General features: G+C 43.6%; 1 long non-coding RNA gene across 1 annotated transcript; it reads left to right on the top strand.

Moving 5' to 3' along the window:
• Positions 1–18,402: 18,402 nt before the first annotated feature.
• Positions 18,403–21,720, top strand: LOC122646458. The gene is made up of 3 exons (XR_006330621.1): positions 18,403–18,479; positions 19,402–19,406; positions 21,708–21,720. It is a non-coding gene; the product is annotated as an uncharacterized LOC122646458 (long non-coding RNA).
• The last annotated feature ends 329 nt before the right edge of the window (positions 21,721–22,049 follow it).

Raw genomic sequence — 22,049 nt, 5'->3', positions numbered from 1 at the left:
AATCTAGGATCTGCAACAGCAAGTCCTCAATCAGAATGGAGTCCTAAGGGACGTGGTTCGAGAAATGCAGGCGTTGAGAATGGCTATTGTGGCAGCGACCACGGCCATAGGCCTACCCCCGACACTGGTGCCACCTCCAGCGCCAGTACTGCCTTCGTTACTCCCAAGGACTGCCCAGGGGAACCCTAGGCCAGCGAGGGATGATGTAAGAGCATCAGGAAGTAGAGCAGGATCATCGCACCCATCTAGGCGAGAGCTACCTCCTTTGGGAGTCATGCGCACAGGGACTCTACCTACTAGGAACCGGTCCTCGTGTGTCGAGGATGTGTCAGCATCCACTGGCCGAAGGACTCATAGTAAGACCGAGAGAACCCGTTCTAGAGTATCAGACGTACGCGCTGATCAGGGCGAGCAATAGAGAGGGCGCCGGCCTGATCTCAGAGATGAGTTAAACGCACGTTGAGCATAGGCCGACGTCATCAACAACTAGGTCATGGAAAGTGAGCTTGACCGTAAGCTCAAAGAGATGAACACAAAGATCGCGGCCTTAGAGAGGGGAACCGTCCCAGAAGAAAGTTTTACACCGGGCCAACATCCCTTTACGGTGGAGCTCATTAGGGCAGAGCTTCCTAAGGGCTTTAAACCCCCTACGTTTGAGGCTTATGATGGGAAGGGTGATCCTAATGATCACATCAGTTACTTCAACGCCATGATGATGGTCTATGGTGGATCCGATGTGGTGTCCTATCGCTCCTTCCCCACCTCTCTTAAGGGGCCCGTGGAGTTGTGGTTCGCGAAGCTGAAGCCCAATTAGATCCAAAGCTTCACCGAGTTAACTAAGGCCTTTGTAAGCCGCTTCCAGAGCAGCGTGAAGCAAAAGAAGACCGCTGCCAATCTGTTGGCTGTCAAATAGCATTCTGACGAGTCCATAAGGGACTACATCACCCGCTTCAACGCGGAGAGCCTCGAGATCAAAGACCTAGACGATGCCATGGCCTTCAACGCCTTGCATAACGGGGTCACAAACCATGACCTGGTGAAGTCGCTCGCTCTAGAACCTGTGACCACTATGCCTCAGCTGCTGGACCACTACTACCAGTACGCTAATATGTTCGACATTATGAAGGCAAGGAAAGCAGTAGAGAGTAAGGCTCCAGAGAAGAAAAGGACAAGCGAGAGAGAAGAGAAGAAGAAAGACACCAAGAGAGAGAGGTCAGACAGGGACCAGAGCCCTGACTACACCCCACTCAACACCACTAGGACCAAAATCCTGATGGAGGTCTATGACCGGGGATTGCTGCAATGGCCCCAGCCAATGTTCTCCAGGCCAGAGGACAGAAACAAGAACAAGTTCTGCAAGTTCCACAAAGACGTGGACCATGATACCGAGGACAGCAGACAATTGAAGAGAGAAATTGAAGATGTGATCCAAAAGGGTCACTTGAGACGATATGTCAAGGAAGATACAAAGGGCAACTCCCGAGGTCGTGAAGCAGCAAGAAATGATCGGCGAAGAGATGATAGGGACCGCAGAGGAGAGGATCGAGGTCGCTAAGATGATCAGCGGGACGATCACAGGGATGTCTGTGGAAAATAGGACGAGGCCAATACGTCCACTGCACCTGCCATTCTCACCATCCTGGGGGGACCAGGATAAGAGTCAACCCGAAAAGCTAAGGCAAAGGCACCTTTCGTAGCGGTGGCCGAAGTCCCTGAGAAGAAAGCAAGTACAGAACCAATAATCACATTCACCGAAGAGGATATGGAAGGGTTAAGCTGGCCACACGACGATGCTGTTGTGGTTTAGGCAGTGATAGCCAATCGACCGGTCCACAGGATCCTAGTGGACACGGGGGCATCTGTAGACATGCTATCCTACGATGCATACCTGCAGTTCGGGTTTGAGCTGGGCACGTTGAATCTCGAGACAGTGCCCTTATGAGGATTCTCAAGCGCCCCAGCCCCAATCGAGGGGTTAGTGGAGCTCTTAATCACGGTGGGAACAGCACCATGCCAGAAGACCATAAAAGTCAACTTCATGGTCGTGCAAGTGGCAACCGCCTACAACGCCATCCTGGGCAGACCCAGCTTGAACGAGTTGGGAGCAATAGTTTCCACCAAGCACTTGAAGGTCAAGCTTTCCACTCCTAACGGCGTAGGGGAATGCCAAACGGAGCAGAATAAAGCCCGGGAATGCCACGCTACGTTCTTGAAAGGCATCAAGGGCAACTGCAGAGGAATGGCCGATCAGGTGGAGGTCACGGATAACCGCAAAGAAGATAAGCGCTATCAGCGAGGCAAGCCAGTAGAGGAGCTCATGGAGGTCCCGTTGGATGAACAGAACCCTACAAGGACTATAAATATTAGGTCTTCACTAAGCGGAGAAGAGGCGAGGGAGCTCACCTTGTTCCTCTAGAAAAATAAGGACGTATTTGCCTGGTCAGCAGCTGACATGCCAGGCATACCCCATCACGTCATCGAACACGCCCTGAACGTGGACCCCAACAGAAAGCCAGTACAACAGAAAAGAAGAACATTCACGCCAGAGCGACAGGCTGCGATGAAAGAGGAAATAGAGAAGTTAAAGACATCCGACTTTATTAGAGAAGAACAATTCCCTACCTGGCTTGCAAACATAGTGATGGTTCCCAAGCCAAATGGGAAATGGAGGATGTGTGTGGACTACACCGACCTTAATAAGGCATGTCCCAAAGACGAGTACCCATTGTCCAGGATCGACCTGCTGATAGATGCGACGGCGGGACACGAGAGGCTGAGTTTTATGGATGCTTATTTCGGGTACAACCAGATCCTGATGAAAGAAGGAGATGAAGTGTACACAGCATTCCGATCCGACCAAGAGAACTTTTGCTACCTGGTGATGCTGTTCGGGCTGAAAAATACGGGGGCGACCTACCAAAGAATGGTAAAAAAAATTTTCAAGGCCCAGATAGGCAGGAATATAGAGGTATAAGTGGATAATATGCTAGTAAAAAGCATCAAGGCCTAAGATCACTTGGCCGATCTGGACGAGGCATTCCAAGTGTTACTGGCTCACCAGATGAAGCTGAATCCAGCCAAGTGTGCCTTTGGGGTCAGTTATGGAAAATTCCTGGGTTATATGGTGGCCCAAAGAGGGATTGAGGCCAACCCTACAAAGATCAAGGCTATACAGGAAATGAGCCCGCCCAGGACCGTTCGAGAAGTACAAAGGTTGAATGGAAGAATCGCAGCACTGGCACGCTTCATGTCCCGTTCGGGGGACAAATGCTTGCCTTTCTTCAAAACCTTGAAGAATCTCAAGGATGTAAAGGGCTTCGCATGAACGGAAGAATGTCAGAAAGCTTTCCAAGACCTCAAAGCTTACCTTGCCAACCCGCCTCTGTTGACGCGTCCAGTACCAGAAAAAGAGCTACTCCTGTACCTGGCGACGTCAACAGTTGCCGTAAGCGTCACCCTGATAAGAGAAGAAGACGAAATTCAGAAGCCTGTATACTATGTCAGTCACGTCTTGCTAGACGCGAAAACTCGCTACCCCAAGATCGAGAAGCTTGCATTCGCGCTGGTGAAAGCAGCCCGAAAGCTAAGACCATACTTCCAAGCCTATCCAATAGCAGTCATGACTGACCAGCCCTTGAAAAAGGTGCTCCACAAGCCCGATGTATCTGGGAGGTTAACATCCTAGGCCGTGGAGCTGAGCGAGTATCAGATCGAGTATAGGCCTAGAACAGCTATAAAGGGACAAGCTCTGACGGACTTTGTGGTCGAGTGCACGTAGAAAAAAAATGAGCCAGAGCAGGAGGACACATTAGAAGTACAATCCAGTCCAGAACCGTCATAGACCATGTTCATAGATGGATTGAGTAATTCAGAGGTCAGGGGGGCTGAATTTATCCTAACAAGCCCCGAAGGCTTCAAGATACAGTTCGCCCTTCACCTGAACTTCCCTGTCTCAAACAATGAGGCCGAGTACGAAGCACTGATCGCGGGACTAAGGACTGCTAGGGCCATATAGGTCAAAAGGCTAGCCGTACGGGCTGACTCATAATTGATCGTAAATCAGGTCAACGACGACTATGAAGCCAAGGACGATCGAATGGCAGCGTACTTAAAAGAAGCCAAGAAGTTAGTAAGCTCGTTCGAGATGTTCGAGATAAGTAGGGTACCACGCACCGAGAACGAGAAGGCTGATGCGCTCTCGCATCTATCAACTGAGGAACTGGCCAGGCTCGATGGCTCAGTATATATTGAGCAGCTCGATGGACCCGCTCATCTGGCTCGAGAAGTCCCACAGGCCGAGATCAAGCCCAGCTGGATGGACCCAATCATCGCGTACTTAAGAGACAACATCTTACCCGAAGACAAGGTCGAAGCCCGCAAGTTTCGAGGTCGAGCAGCCCGGTACACGCTGATAGAGAGCAAGCTATACAAAAGATCAGTTTTTGGTCTGTTGCTGAAATGTCTGACCCCCACACATGCTCTGAACGCCCTAACAGAAGTACATCAAGGCATATGTGGTAGTCACATGGGGGGAAGGCATCTGGCTTACAAAGTACTGAGAGCTGGGTTTTACTGGCCCAACATACAGAAAGAGGCGATGCAGTACGTGAGAAGATGCGAACAGTGCCAGAAGTTCGCAGATATACCACGTCAACCTGCTACGAAATTAGCCTCCATACTTAGTCCTATCCCCTTCACCATGTGGGGGATGGATATACTGGGCAACTTCACCTCGGCCTCAAGGGGAAGAAGATATCTCGTGGTTGCTGTGGATTACTTCACCAAATGGGTGGAAGCAGAGCCATTAGCAAAGATCACGTGGCAACAAATGGAGAAGTTTTTCAGAGCCAAGATCATCTACAGGTTTGGTCTGCCAAAAATACTGGTGACTAACAATAGGAAGCAGTTCGATAATCCATAATTTAGGGCGTTCTGTACCCAATACGGCATCGAGCACCGAACGACCTCAGTCGCGTACCCTCAAGCAAATGGCCAAGCGGAAGTGACTAACCGTACTCTACTCGCAGGAGTGAAGAGAAGGCTAACTGAAGCAAAAGGAAGGTGGGTCGACGAACTCCCCAATGTATTATGGTCATATCGAACTACCGTTCAAACACCCACGGGGGAGAGCCCATTTCGACTTACCTACGGGACTAAAGCACTGGCGCCAGTTGAGGTTGTAGCAGGATCACTTAGAAGTATAAACTTCAACGAAAGAACCAATCAGGATGGGCTGAGAGCCAACCTAGACTTCCTAGACGAAGCCAGAGAGGATGCATTGATGAGGAATGTGGCTTACAAGCAGAAAACGGCCTGCTACTACAATTTCAAGGTCAAAGAAAGGACATTCCGAGCTGGTGACTTAGTGTTACGAAAAGTGAGTGCCTCCCAACCACAGCGCCAGGGCAAGCTGGACGCGAACTGGGAAGGACCATACGTGGTCTCCAAGCAAATCAGATCAGGTACTTATCGCTTGAAGACCCCAGGGGGCAACAAGATACCACGACCCTGGAATTCAGAAAATCTGAAAAAATTCTATCAGTAAGAGGTCGTTGTAAACAATTACTTTTTGATTAATGGAATCTCAGTTCGTGTCAAATTTTGTACAAGAATCATTAAAAAGTCTAGCTCCTAGAGTTAGCACAAAAGTTTGATCTCAAAGGTCAGCAAGAAAGTCTAGCTCCTTGAGTTAGCATAAAAGTCTGATCCCCGTGGTCAACACGAAAGTCTAGCTCGCAGAGTTAGCATGAAAGTCTGATCTCAAGGGGCAGCAAGAAAGTCTAGCTCACAGAGTTAGCACAAAAGTCTGATCTCAAAGGTCAGCAAGAAAGTCTAGCTCCCTGAGTTAGCATAAAAGTTTGATCCCCGTGGTCAGCACGAAAGTCTAGCTCGTAGAGTTAGCACAAAAGTCTGATCTCAAAGGTCAGCAAGAAAGTCCAGCTTGAAAGGCTAATCTACTAGGTCAGCATGAAAGTCTAGCTCGTGGGGTTAGCATGGAAAATTGACCTCCTTGGTCAGCACGAAAGGTTAAGCCTTAAAGCCAATACTAATGCTTAGTTCGTCATGCTCACACCAAAGGGCTAGCAGAACGAAAATCTGATTCATAGTGGAAAGACGCTAACTGATGGAAGAGGAAGATCATAGCTCACATAAAGAACGAAAAGCACAAGTAAAGAAAGAAAAGCACAAGTAAAGAAAATGGGAAGAATCCTTTATTAATGCCTCTGTGGAATACAAGCACATGAGGAGGTTACAGTATACAAAGACAGTTACAGAGATCGTTTCATGATCCAAGTACATCTCCACGAAAGGAGAAAATGTGGCAAACTAAAGCCCATCAGCAACGTGAGTCCGAGGTAGACCGTCTTGGAGCTCTCGAACAAAAGAAGGCTGATGAAGCACAAGGACCGGGGGTCGCAAAGTGTGAGACAGAAATAACATAACAACAGCATCGGATAGATCGATACTGAGCTCATCAAAATCTTTTAGTCATTGAGCGACCCTGAGAATCAAGAGAAGGCCGCCAAGTCAAATGGGATTCGCCATACAGATGCTCTGGGACCCAAGAAGCTCAGTCATCACCCCTCTACCTCCACCAAGGATGAAGAGCTTGAAGAACATGAGTGGGCTATGGCCTTAGGTCCTCCAGTGCGCCTGATAGTTCCACATCCCAACCTGCCAAATACGTTAACAGTGGAATAGGGCAGGGAGCGGTCTCCTCAAGATTCTCCACCCCTTTGATGTAACCTTACCACTCTAATGAGTTGGCATGGAAGGAAACACAAAGGAGATGCCCCATGGCCAATCGCCCGAGAGACATGGCATGTCGATCGAGGATTGAAGCTGCGAGGGCCAATGTGGATAGAAGATTGAAGCCGAAAACAACACCAGTGAAGGGATCATGCTCCCTGAATTTGGAGCCTCTATGTCTGAAAAAACGGTGAAGCCATGCACGGCGAAGGAGACGTAAACCCCAAGAGTGGAAGAAAAGCAGTAAGGTAGCAGAAGGTGCCATGATTCTATGAACAATGCAAGGGTTGAAAGACTCAGTCTCTATTTAAAGAAGAAGGGTGACGGTTCAGGGTTCTGAACCGCATAAGGGGTATGATACGTCGTGGACCACGTGGCTTGGTCCCATTGGCTCACACTTCCCGCAAACGTTGGAAAAGATACGAATGCAGTGAAGCGACGGTTCAAAGTCCAGAGCCATGTAAATGGCAACTCATGTCATGGACCACGTGGCTAAACTCTATTAGTCTCGCGCCGCCCCAAAAGGATGAGAAAAGCGTAAATACAGGGATAACGATTCGATTCCTGTGTCGAGCCAAGACACATGTTCGTTGCCTGTTGACTTGAGGTCTCTCCAAGAAACGCGAAACGATTCGTTATCAAGAAAGCAGTTCAAAAGTCGACTCTCATAAATAACAAGAAGAAATCAAGGGTCAACAGAAAGGGAAAGGCAATAAAAGCTTACGTGGGAAATTCGCAAAGAATATTTGGGGAATACTCAAAGTCATAATGAAGCTTACGTCATGGAGAAAGGTAAAACTTCACGAGGGAACCAATTTCAAAGGGTTAGTCTGGGAAAATTAGCCCGAGGAGTTAACCTGGAGATACAACCTGAAGTTGCTCGCGCAAATAGAGAAAAGGGCAAGAGGAAGAACGTGCTCCAACACTTAAGAAAATATATTTCATTGATGACAAGCTGGGTGTTTACACAGTCGGAAAAAAAAAAAAAAAAAAAAAAAGAACAAGGGGAAAACACTGGGATTTTCAATTGTTGGTTGGAGGATCAGAGGCAACAGTCGCGCTTGTTGGAGATGAGTCAGCTGGAAGGAGGTCCAATGTGGGATCCACGAGAGCCGAGGTTGTGTCCGCTGGAGGAGGAACAGGGGGAACGAGTTTGTCCACGGAGGGCGCGATAGCAATAGGAGGAGACATTGGAGCAGGGGGGTCGTCCATGGTCGCAAGATCCTCTATGACCTCCGGCACATCCGGGGTCGCCGGAACAAGAGGAATATAATAGCCGAAGCCAGAGAAGTCATAGCCGGGGGTCATCTCGAGAACGTGCTTCACGGTATCATCGACTCTAGCCCTTGCGACCCACCTCCTTCATGCGATCTTTCAGCTCATCAGAGGATTTAAAGGCCTCCAGGGCCACCCTAACGGCATCTTCAATCACCTGGGGCTGCAGGCTCTGAAAGTCAACAAAGTCCTTCTGGATGCTGGCAGTCTTCCTCTTCTCCAAAGCCATCTCGTTATCCGCCAGCTTCAGCTGCGTCTCCAGCTCCTCGATGCGCCCAGTGAAAGATTTGATCGCATCCTCGTGGCCCTTAGTCGCCTCAGTCAAAGTAGAGATGGTGGTCCCAGCGACTACCGTCTGCTCCTCCACAGCCTCTCTCATCTTTTTCTCCTCCTCATAAGAGGAGGACAGGCTCGCTACACGCCGTCGTAGCTCGCACGCCCCCCAAGTAACCTATAAAGAATGGGACGATATCAGAAATGCCCTAAGTAAACCAAGGAAGGAATCAGCTTAGCTCGAGGCTTACCCTAGCGAAATCCAGCAAAAACGAATTGAGGAGTTCGTCATCCGGCCGGGCACGAAAATCATCGACGTCCCCGGGAGGCCCATGATCCATCAACTCCCCAGCAACACGAGGAGAATGGAGAGAGGAATCGCCCTCATAAACCTCCCACTGAAACTGGAGGCGCTTCTTCCCCTTGGGAGGAGGCAAAACGCCCATCTCACCCTTGCCAGATTTCCCCTTAGTGAGGTCCTAGGGGGCTGTCTTTGAAGCCTTCAAGACCTGGATAGTCTTCTCCGGGGACCCAGCACCTCGCACAACTCTTTTTGGGAAGGGGTCAAAGTTTGCCACATCTTCACGCGTCCTCTTGTCAGGGACCTTGGGCGGAAAAGCCTTACTGACCTTCTCTACCTTCTCCTTCCCCTTGGAGGAGACCTCCTGCTTCTTCTGGCCGCCGTCGAAGGACGCCGAATCCCTATGGAAATGCCCGGGAGCGAAGGGCAAGGCGAACGCCTGGATTGCCTCTCCAAGGCCTTTTGTCTGGCCGATACGGCCTCTTCGCCAAGCTCGTTGACATCTGGTTCGTAATCCACTGGAAGAAAGATAAATACAAGTCAAAAACAGTTCGTGGCCACTAAGGAAACAGGTTCTTTGGGGAAGGGACTCACCCTGCGTTGAGCTCAGTCCATACTCAACCAGCAGATCCTCGTTTTCCAGACCGTGCACGTTGAAGGTCGTGCCCTGTGCCACGAGCTCGGGGGACCGCTGATCGTATGAGCTCAGCATGGGGACCTGATTGACCAAATGTAACCGCGCGGACCCCCACTGCGCTCTAAAGGGATTATCCTCAATGCGCGCTAAGAAAAAGCGATCTTTCCACTTCTTCGCGGAGTCGGGTACGTGAGAGATGAATGCCTTAGGTCTATATGACCCCGTCATACTACGCAAAGCCACGTATAACCATTCGTCACCGGTCTTCTTCAGATGATAAAAATAAAGAAAAAGCGCCCATGAGGCATTACGACCAAGATGAGCAAAGAAACAGTAGAAGCCTAGGAGGTGCTTCCAAGCATTCGCCACTAATCGGCTGGGGGAGATCTCAAAGCGATCAAGCACTTCTAAAATAAAATGGTGGACAAGGAAGCGAAGACCACACTGAAAGGCTACCTTATACAGGCACATTGTGCCTAGCCGGGGGGTGTTCGCCCTCTCAACTCTATTGGGGACCCATGTCTCCACCCACGAAGGAAAGCCGTACTGAATTCGGAGAGCAGCCAGCGAATCCTCAATCATGGAACTCTCAAAGGCTGCCACACTGGTAGGTCTCACCATGGCCTCCTCTTCCTCAACATCAGAGGCACCGCCGCCGTCAGCAGTACGCTCTGTTGAAGTCTCAGCCGATACTTGCCCGCCGTTGGACCGAGCGGCGGAGCCCCGGGTCAGGTGTTGGGCCCAGGCAGCAAACCTCTTTGACCCAAAGAGTGCAGATCGCTCCTCTTGGGTCCTCTCGGAACTCACTTTGGGGTCAAAACCCCCACTCATTTCGGCAGCATTACCAGAATCCCTGTTAGACTCCGACGAAGAAGAAGACATGACTAGAGGGTAACCTACTGGTAAAGAGCGGTAGAGATCAAGAACAGAGGATGCAGTATGATTGGGGCAAGCGACGAATGTTCGCGAGAGAAGAATTTCCCCAAAAAGGCTCGAGAGTCCTTGAACACGATGATCACCGAAATAAACACAATGGCGACAACAGGAAGCACAGAGAGTAAAAATCCCCAAAATGGACTGAAGATAGTAAAAGATTGCTGTAAAAGTGAAGTCCCAACTTACAAAGAAGAGGGAACGCTTCCAAATCCAGTGGCCAAGGGACGCGACCCATCGAATGGCTGAAGGCAGCCAAAGTTTGGGATGGCTCGAGGTAATTAAAGCTCAAGCCACGTGCCTGAAACGCAATGGGGGACTTAGCGTGACGAGGATCATCCAACGGTAGGCCTAGCCCAGAGATCATAATGCCTACGGCCACGTGTCCTTGCAAAGAAGGAACGTCAAGCGTCTCCTCGAATCAAGGCACCTTTAGGGCCCACGTTCAGGGGAGTGGGGGGCTCGTGTTGGGATATGGAAACAGGCTTGATAAGATCCCAGTCCAAGTCACGAGCTCGTCGGTTGCAAGCACGCGCACCCAACCTCGCGCCGGGGGCACACAGCTCATCATTTTATGTGATAACACCGAGAATGAAAGGGTTAACCCTTGCGGCTTACGTAAGTCACTCTAAGTCTATCATGGACCAACAGGGTCTGAGACCTTTGCCCACGTCACGCCTAATCAGGCGCGTGGGAAGCAACGGATAAACCTCATCTCTGTATTACACTCTCCAATGGTCTCACTCCACTCCGGGATTCTAGCTTACCAATCCTGGCGGAATTCGAACTCTCAGCCACCTTAAATAAGGGAGGTAACACACGTCCAACTTATCTGAACTCTCATTGAATTGATTATTGCTCAGAGATCTAACTTAAGCATCGGAGTGAGATCACCGGCGACGCTCGGTACTCTCTACTAATCCCTGTCTTGCAGGTAGAACTTGCTCCAGCAGGGTTTCTAACGCAACAGCAACCATAATTCCAACATTGAAAAGAATTTTTTTTTTTTGGGTGCAGAACATTGAAAAGATATTTTTGGCGCGAGGAGTTTAGACCTATATATATATATACTAGCAAATGTGCACATGACCATTTGTTAAGTACAAAGTGGGGGGAGGACATATGAGAAAGTAAAATGGATGAGGAAAGAAACGTCTGAGAGGGAAAGTGGTGGAGAGACTTGAGATAGGGATAGGATGTGGAGAGAGAGATAGGGGCCCTTCACTCTCATCTCCATTTATATAGGAATCTTACAATTACAAATTCAATAGTAGAATTGAAGTTGCTCTGAAGTATCCTAAGTTGAATTTTTGACAAATTTATATATCCATTTCAGAAAATAGATGAAGAAATAAAACATACATAAACAAATTTGAGCAACACCAGAGCTCAAGAGCAGGGTCTCTAGTAAATTCGCATGAGCAAATGCGCGTGAGGGCATTTGTCAAGTAGTATATATATACATAGAGAGAGAGAGAGAGAGAGAGAGAGAGAGAGAGAGAGATTCCATGGTTCTTCCAACAACAATGGAGATTTTACAAGAGTTCTTTGGATGAGATCTAATGGACAATCTCTTATGTAAACGTGGTAGCAGATAAATTGGCAAAGGATGCAGCAGTTACAAGAATATCTTCTGTTTGGGATAGTGCTCATTCTTTTGCTCTTCATGATATTAGATGGGATTCACAAATAAGGACCCATATATAGATTTTCATAGTCTATTTGTATTCTTCTTTGGTTGAATCCCTGCTCTGCTGATGGCTATGCCAAAGGTAGAACAGAGACTCAATGATTTTTTCTAACTCTTATAGTGTTGTATTTTACTGCCTTCAATATATACTTTTGTTGATTCTTAGTAAAAAACACATGGACTTGATCCATAAATGATGAGAGGAGAGAGAAAAAACATATAAGGTAAGCCTAATTTGCATGAAATCTTTTTTTATTTAAAATAATTGGTTGTACATATATCCAAATCGTCTTTCCCACTCCCCAACCTTCCTTGCAAGACGAGCACATCAATCAAAGCAAAGGATAAACTGCTAATGGTGCCTAGATGATATAGCATCTTCAATATTGTCGTCGTCGTCATCATCATCATCATCAACAACACTGGCTTCAAATCACTACCTTCAACATCTTCTTTAGCCTACCCAGCCCGATTGGTCGACATAAGTACTCTGCTCCATAAGATTCTTCCTGTCATGGAAAAGATCTTCATATCAGTTATACAAGAGGATAAAAATCGGCATTCCTCCAACATCAAACAAATACAAGAAGGTAACATTCTTGTCTGATAGAAACATTTGCTAGACATATTTATCTAAAGCCCCTAATAAGTGATAACACATGCAAATCATTCTTCATACACCAAGCATGAAACAGCTTTGCTTGAACAATTGACCAAGTTACATCAGAGACATATTGAACAAAGAATAGGAAATAGGGACGTGAGAGAGGGATTAGTTGAGTAACATGTGAGTGGAAGCGCTACTGCAACCATCAAGTTGTAGGTTCAAAAGATAGAACAGCCTCTCCGCGATGCGGGGTGTTAAGGCTGCGTACATTTGGCCCTCCCAAACCCTGCAGTTGCGGGAGCCTCATGCTTGGGACACTCTTTTTTCCTCTTAAAAAATGTGAGAGAAAGAGACCTGAACCTACTTTCTGGAAATCCATACTAAGTGGATTCCAAAGAAATGTTAAAAAGCAGCTAATGGCAGTGCAAAAACCATAGTACCTCAATACAGAATTCTCCAATTTCTGGTTCCTTGGGCAGAGTTGCTATCAAACCTACAACAGAGGAGGATTTTCCAGATGCGTATATAGATCATGGAACAATACTTGAAGTATACCTGCAAGTCAGCTATTAGCACTACAAAATGAATAAACTAATTGATAAAAACTATTAGAAGAATATTATACTCATAAGTGAATATCACAATAGTGGCTTTTATGGCAGTGGAATCACGATGCTCAATGTGTATCACTCAACACAAAAAATCATCAACCCAATCACTGGAAATAAATGTCTCCTTGGGTCTATTAATATTCTTTATGATTACATTCTCATGTTTAACTTGTTCTGAATAAAAAAATTGATGGCATGTATACATACATGCATAAATACTTGAAACTGACTAAGTGACCATAACAGATCTATTGAGCTTAATGAACAAAATACCAAATGTCTTCAAGCACAACTGAATATTTTGAACCTTTTCAAACAGACTAAAAAACTTGAAAGATGTTACAACTGGTCACACAAATGGACAAACAATACCATAATATGAGTTCAATGTAGAGGAAAATCAAATAGCACATTTACAACGCATCTTGTTAGATCCAATAGGTTGATTACAGCAATAGGAAAAGCCCCAACAATTGGATACAACATAAACTTCCCTGCAAGGCAAGAATGATCAACAACAAACACTGCACAGAGACATTATTTCTCAAGTTGGATTCTAATGACCATTAACTATCACCATCAGTATTGATCAGCCCCGTATCAGTAACATGTAATGATATTTCCAACCTCGCAGAATTGAGCTACATTGAAAGTACATTTGTCAATCGTTTTCTTCTAATTATTGTGATGACTTATTCGGGTACATTTCCATGTCCAGAGTGAATCATATTGGGATGGCTTATTCTGGTCCATTTCCATGTCCAGGGTAAATCATATTGGGAACAAAACAAACGCCTTCCAATCATCGTAGCCTCATAGCCTCAACACATAATACAGTAAACAAATTTTAAATGAAACAACAAATGCCATGGACAAGCATAACATAGAGTTACATCATATAATATGGGCATACAATCATTGATGAATATCTGTGAGAATTGAAAAGGAGAGAAAAGTTAGTTTACAGCTCTGTCACAACCTTATAATCTCCTTGAGTGGAACATGTGACACCATACCAAGGTGGAAGATCACCAACTCCACAAGGATTATCTCCAGCCCATCCATAGACCACCCTCCAGCCAAGAGATGCCTTGATTCATTCAAGGGCTTCACTGCAAGAAGAAAAGCACTTTTGGTGACATCAGAAAGCACCATAAACCCTTCGACACAAAATCAAAGCCACTTCACTACTAATTATAATGTGTGAAAAAAATTCAACTATAATACAAAAACAATTAAGTGTTATCATGGCTAAGATACTTAGTAGAACTCAGTAATTTCAAACTATTGTAAATTAGATGTATCATGATATTGTAAGTAGTAATTTCAACAAATTGCAATCAAAGTTTGGCTCCAAAGTAACCCATTCACCAATCTACTAAGACCAAGCCCAAAATCAATCTTCAACTCGCATATTCCAAATACCATATCAAATCTTAGTGAATAACTTCTACTTGGAATCCAATAAATTGATAAACTAAAAACTCAAGCCTACTTAGAAGGATGGATCTTAAACAATTCACCAAATGATTGCAATTTTTTCGTATTTTCACTAATTTTAGTGGTTTAATTAACAATAAGAAATCAGTGTGATCCAAAATGATGCAATGAAAATAACAAATTAAAGCTAAGGAAAAAATAGCTATACCTCATTATAAGACAACCCCTGATTTCAAAATCTAAACAACTCCAAGCTAAAGCAAAAAATATAAAAACAAAACAAATCAAAGTGAAAAATTTCTCTACAAAGAACTGATCAGATATACATGAAAGAAACAATAAAATAAAGAAAAATCACAGACCTTTCTTTTCGTTGTGGCATTGCAAAGTTGGAATTCATAATTGTGTGCAAAGTTGGAATTCATAATTGTGTTCGCTGACAGCAATGTGTCGTCCATCAGGAGCCCATTGGATACTTGTAATGGGACCAAAATTATTCTCAAATGTCACAAGTTCAGAATAAGAGACGTTTGAAGCATCTCCCATGTATAAAGTGTTTTTAAGAGCAATTAACAGCTCATTGTTGCTACCCTAGTCCAATAAGTTCAAGTAGTAATAGTATCCAAAACTCTTCAAAACAATACAATTAAAATATCAGGCACATCTAATATCCTCTCAAAACTCTTATTAAACTTCAAAACAATACAATTAAAATGGAAAACATGCTTCAAAATACCATGAGAGAAGAATATCAAAATCAAATTACATCTTCAAGTGTCATCAACCAACAAAAGGAAGAAACCCACCTGAGGAATGTGTCTTCGACGCTTTACACGTTTCGATTGTTGAGCAGACTTCAGCAAGAAACGAGTCAAGAGGGGTAGTGGCATGTTTCTGAAAGCCAGAATCCGTGTCATGTTCATATTCAGAACTTCTGCAAGTAGCTTCCTGTTAAAATGTCTTCAAGATAGAAACTGAAAGTTACTTAGGGGAGTCCGTGAATTCAACAAATATTAGCATAATACACATCTTAAATGTATTATGTGACTAATTCGATATATTTAGCAGAACATATACATTTGAAGGTCCTCTATCACAACAAATTCTGACCATAAGGAACAAGCTTGAAGGTAAATTCCTGTGCAGGCTTTGTTTCTTCTTGAGCCGCGGAACTTGAGCGAGGAACAAGCAGATCAAGATGCATAATTAGTCAAAGAGGGTTAAATAATTTAAATAAGCTCCAGGAAACAAATTCAGGGCCAAATAATAAATAGAGATTATTCTGATAGGATCAATCCCTTCTGACGGAAACCTTCTCCTTTTCTGCCCGCTTGGAGCCCTCAGTAGCTCAATCAAAAAGGTATGATGGGGTCTCTCCTTCCATTCCATCTTAAGAAAGTAAAATAAAAGAGGAAAATAGAACAGAAGAAAAATATAAATAATGCAAATACGAAATGATCATTTTTATAACCAAGAAAGATGTTCCTTCGGCAAGGACCTGCAACATAGTACAGAAACACAACTACAACAAGTATCAATAGAATGCACAAAATATCAAGTAAAATAAAAACCCTAACCATAAAATGGATAATATCGCAGTCCTCTCGGAGGTCGTAATTGGTGAAGGTTTCATATCAAAAGAGGGATTGAAGCACGGAAGAGATTTACACAAAAAAACCCACGGAGGAGATGGTACTTCCAAAATTCTTCGTTACTGAAGCTACTGGAAATTGCTTCTAATATACACATGGAAAGAGAATGTGGTTTGTGTTTCCCTACAGCGCTAATGGAGGCATTGTCTTTGTTCACTCTGATTCGGGTCTTCTCTTGCGCGCAAGAGAAGACTTTTCGAAAAGAAGCTAACCTGAACAAAAGTCATGGAAGAAGAGATCAAGAGCACAAAGATAAAAGATGAAGAAAAAGCATGATTGATTGCTCTGTTCTGTTGCCCTGCCCACACACCATTGAATTACAGGGAGAGAATAGGGAGGCCTTGCGGATGGGTGCTAGGGCTTTGAGGATTTGAACCGCAGCATCTGTAATCACAGAAAGAAAGATACGATGCAAAGGGTTCCAAGTCCCAAGGGTTAATCAGGCACAAAATATCATCAACCAAATTATAAAAACCTTAACCTTACAATTGGAAATCTCGTAGTCCTCTAGCAAGTCGCAATAGGTGAGTGTTCCATATCACAGAAAAGGGGATTGAAGCGGATTTTTATCGTCTCAAGTACACTTTCCACAAGTGCACGTCAAGTGCATAGCGTGGTGGACGACACATGCCAAAAATGAATCTGATGACTGAAAAATGAAAAGCCAAATTCACTTTCCTAACCCGATCCAACCCGTATCTTCTCTGACGCCTCTGTCTCTCAACGGAGGCCTCTCTCTCGCTGCTGGAGTGTTCCCGCGGCGATGGCGACAGTGACAGCAACGGCAATGACCAGAGCCTCTTTCAGAGATTCTTCAGGCGAGCTGTGAAGAGCCGCAGAGAGAGAGAGGAGACTCGGCGATTTTTAAAGCCATTTCTCAAGAATAGCTTCAAAGGGCTTCTTCGCTAAGGAACGATGACGGTCGATCCCTTCTTCTCGTCGTTGCGGCGTCTGGTCATTCCCTGAAGTCTCTTTTTGGTTTTCTTTCATTCCGTTTCTCATTAGCCCGTATAAGAATCGAACGGGACATTAATAAATCCGCAGCAGACAGTATCTTCACAACCTGTTTCCATGAACATAATTGATTCTTAATTTGTCAATTGTAGACCCAAACCCTCTCATCAGGAAGCAAACCATAAATATTAGGCTAATAAAATAATTTAAAATAAAAAATTCCTTTCCATTTACCTTTATTTGTTAAAGACGAACTTTAACATATAGTGGGCATAGCAATCTTCATGAACTATTTTTCTATAAATTGAAGGAAGATTTAGCATCGCTTGAAGAATGTCCGAGAGAGGCTCTTGTCGTCGCCATCACTGTCGCCATCGTCGCTGCACTTGTGGAAAGTGAATAAAAATCCGGATTGAAGCATGGAAAGGATGATACTTCTAAATCCTTCTTCGGTTTCAATTTTAACTCTAAGCAAATAGGGAAGAATCTATGAATGAGAGGGGATGAGGAAGGGGGAAAAAAAACAAAGAACGAAGAGAAGATGGTATTTAACTAAGAAATAAGGATAAAATAGTCAAGTGAGAAAAGAACTACGAAGTATGAATTCATACACTTATATAATAATATGATATATATATATATTATCATACTGTTATATAAAAGCACGTTGTGACAAATCTTTTAGTTATCTATTCTACCCTTCATTTTTATCCAAAATTTCATTATTCAAATGTTAATCTTTATGTCATTCTTTCTTATAATTTCATAATCTTAGTACCCTTAAACTGTATATTTTCCTTTTTTTTTATTTAAAAACTTTCTCTATTCCCTAATTCTTTCGATCAGATCTCTATCTTTCTTATCCAAAAAAAAAAAAAAAATTCAGATCTGTCTCCTACTCTCCCTCCATCGTCTTGGACCACACTGAGGCAAACAAATTCGGCATTTTCTCACCATCAAACAACTTCCCTAATTCTTCCGATAAATCTCTATCATTCTTACCAAAAAAAAATTAATAAAATCTGTCTCCAATTCTCCCTGCAACGTCTTGGACCACACTGAGGCAGCAAATTCGGCATTTTCTCACCATCAAACAACTTCCCCCACTCTTTCGATCAGATTTCTCTCCTACTCTCCTTCCATCGTCTGTGAGAGAAGCAGCTGTGGCTCCCCACTGAGGTAGTGACTTGGCGGGCGCAGAACTGAAGCAGCTTCCTCCCTTGTTCCTCCATACTGAGGATCCTAAATCGGTAAGCATATCTTGGATCGCTTATTTTCTGCTAAAAAACAGAGTCGTTCCAAAGTTAACGATGAAGAAGATCGATCAAGAGAACCAAATAACCAATAGAAGGGAGGGTTTTCCGATTGATCTGATAGTCTTTAGCAGAAGATGTGATCTGGTGATTTTATAGGGGAGGTGAGACGAAGGAGGAGTAGAGCATTCAGTGATAGAGCTGAACGAGGTGGCCATCAATCCCGTTCCACAATTGAAGAAGAAGAGAGTTAGTTTTTATGGAATCCCTCACGTTAAGTCTCTATCTTCAAATCAAATAGAAACTCTATCCTCTATTTGTGATACCTTTCTCCCATCTATCAATCTCTCCGGCAATTACGACGATTCCGTCCATACTTTTTACAAAACTTGTGCATCCATGGCTGGAACCCATGAACATGTATGAAAAACTAATTAACTATAATTAATTTTTATTTCTTATTATGCTAGCTGATCGAACTAACGACAATATTAATATTCTTTTTTTTATTTTTTAGGTTGGAGTGATGATAACAGAAACATTGAAGCATCCATTCATGCTTGTGCTTCTATTAACATTATGGATGCTGTCCACATGGTTTGGATCTTTTTTGCTGTGTGGGACAGCGAGCATGTCCACCAGATTCCCGTACTTCCACAAATTCTCAGACCTTCCTCAGAAGAAACGAGAGCAGATCTTTCTTTCTTGGTCTTTAAGCTTGTTACATCCCTTGAGAATGCTTTTCAGAACCTCAAGTATCTTACCATGCTCGTCTTCTTCTCTCCCTCTCTCTCTCTCCTTCCCACCCTACCCGGTTGTTCATGTTTCTGTATGTGTGCAGGAGTTTGGATCCTCTGAAGTGGGCGTGTTTGGCTTCTGCTAGACTTGGTAAATAAATTTAATTTGGGCTGATTTTCTCTGTGCTGCGCCAGACACACGGACTGCGTATTCCTGCCATTCATGGGGCAGGATAGTTACTTCACCCACCCCATGTGTCGCCCCACAGTCATGTTAATCCTTTTGAGAGTTTGTTTGGAAGTTCGGTTCGACAATGACAAACAAAAAGGTTAAAATAGACTGATTTCACCATAAAAGTTCAAAAAAAAAAAAAAATCTCTTTTCATTTTGCTTGTAGATTCCAGAAATCGATTTTGTGCTGACGTCTTTTTTAACTTTTCCTTTTGCATTCTTAAGACACAAAGTTCTGGTTTTCCTTCCCCTCTTCCTTTCTCCCTCTTTGCTCTTTCTTTCTTCATTTATTTTAATTTTTCATTTTACAAACCATTAATTAATTAATTAATTAAAATTTAAAAGGAATTACTGGGTTCCCTGATTCAACCTGAAAAAAAGAGAGGCAAGAGAGCAAAAATCTCAGGAGCAGAGGCCGGTTCTTATGTAATTTAAAGACAATAAGGAAGAGTGGCGGTTGCCCTCAATTCATTCTTCTCTATTTATTCGATTTGATTTTGTGTGATTCTATTTATTCGATGTGTAGCAGGGTTGTTCTCCATTGAAGGATGTTGGAGTTTGTGATGGTGGCGATCTCTGTGCTGGTTGCAACATGGATGATATCAGGTTAAATTTTGAGAACAATGATGAGATTTTGGAGTTTGTGATGTTTGCCTGTGGATTGCTTATTTATGGACAAGAACTTCTCAGTTGCTGAATCTAATGGTCCCAATGAGAATACAATAGAGGATCTTTTTTGAATTTCAATGAATTTATAGTTTATAGTTTATTATTTTTGTTTATCCACTTAAATAATTCAAGTACTCTACTGATTGAATTTTGTTTTCGTGTATTCTGGTTTGAAATAAATGGAATTACAAAAGCCATTGGATTAGGCTTATTCTGACTGCTTCCATGACTTTATGCAGTTACTGTAATTAAACATATAATTATTCCTGCAATATCTACTACAATGACTTCAAATTATTCCTGCAATATTCCTTATGAAGGTTGTGTCATTTCAACCTTTTCACAGCGACCCTGATGCATAGAAAGAAATTTTTGCATAGTGTTTTCTTATGTTTAGTATCTATTGCTGCGTATTTCCTTTAATCTACTCAACAGGACTATCCCACAGGTGTTGTGATGCCCTGACTGTATTTTATGATATTCCAGGCTTCTTACCTATAATGGCATTTGAAAATCAGATGTTTAATGCTCTACTGATTGCTTCACATTTTAGTCATTTGGGATTATTAGAATTAATCCTATTTCTCTTTTGTAAAGAGGTGATGTAGGGCTGTCTCATACTCTATTTAAGTTCGTAGTTAACCAGGGGATGGACAAGAGAAGTAACAACATTTATTGATCGAGGGTAGACTTGGAACAAACATAAAATGAACACCTGCATCATTTTAGACCCTTCTCTTGGTTGATTGCTCACCCAATCCTCTCTCTCTTTTTCTTTGCATTGGAGCGAATTTTTTATATACTAATTTTTGTTGCTCATTTTTCCCCTACATATATTTTGATAATAGGGCATAGGGGATTAATTAATCCTATTGCTCTTTTGTAAAGAGGTGATATAGGACTATCCCATATTCTATTTAAGTTCGTAGTTAAACAGGGGATGGACAAGAGATGCATTAACATTTAGGGTAAAGTTCACCTACCCCCTATAATGCACCCAATATTCATCGTGCCCCCCAAAGCGGCTCAATATTCCACGTACCATCCCTGCTTTACATCCCAAAATGTCAGATAGGCCCAATCCGTTAAATACCACCGTTAGATGCCAAAATTTTGATCATTTTACCCTTTGTTCTATTTTCTTAAGTCTGAAAAGACTTAATTACCCTCATTTATTTGTTGTCCTAAACTAATTGGAAATTACCATTTTACCCTCTCTTTTATTTTTATAAATTTGAAAAAACATAATTGTCTTGACCTATTTGTTCATAATATGAAAAAACCTTTTTGTCCTAACCTAAATTCAAAAGACCCTTTTACCCCCACTATTTGTTCTTAAAAATCTAACCCAATTTAATTACCAAAATACCCTTACAAGGGCATAATTACCATAATACCCTCATCTTCCCCAAAATCCATCTTCCACCATTTCTGAAACTTCTCCCAACCGAACCTGCTTCTTCCCCACTTCTCCCAAACGAACTTGCTTCTTCCCCAATTCGAAAATACCTTCCAGAGAAAGCATCCATTCAATGGCTATGACGCGGAATCTGCGAATTGATCAAGTCTTTATCCTACGCATTCCCGCCGCCTGCAACGTTTTTCTGTATTAAAACCCATTTTCTCTCTTCTTTAGTACTCAGTTTTCACACTAATTTTACAGCTTTCTGAGCCTCCAAGCTCCTTTGTTGAGCTGGTGAGCTCTCTCTCTCTCATGGCCAAATGGAAGAACCACTCGCGCAAGCTCTCATACATCTCTATACCATCTCAGATTGGCAACTCTCTTGCGGCTTCTTCTCTTCAGTCTCTCCTCCTTTCGCCGCCAAAGAAGTCTCCAAAAAATAATGCAAGCAAGTTTTTCAGCAACTCAACGAACCCAAGATTCTGGGTTTTCTTATTCTTTCTCTTCTCTTTACTAGGAATGTTGAAGTTGGGTTTCAATGTCGACCCTTTACTTCCTCTCTGGCCGAAGCAATGTTCCATGGGTCGTCAAGCTCAGGTGTTGACCGACAAGGGCAAACCGATTCTGTCATCG

Source organism: Telopea speciosissima, chromosome 11 (assembly GCF_018873765.1).
Source record: "Telopea speciosissima isolate NSW1024214 ecotype Mountain lineage chromosome 11, Tspe_v1, whole genome shotgun sequence".
Lineage (NCBI taxonomy): Eukaryota > Viridiplantae > Streptophyta > Magnoliopsida > Proteales > Proteaceae > Telopea > Telopea speciosissima.
The sequence above is the reverse complement of the archived record's forward strand: the minus strand, read 5'-3'. Positions and strand labels throughout refer to the sequence as shown.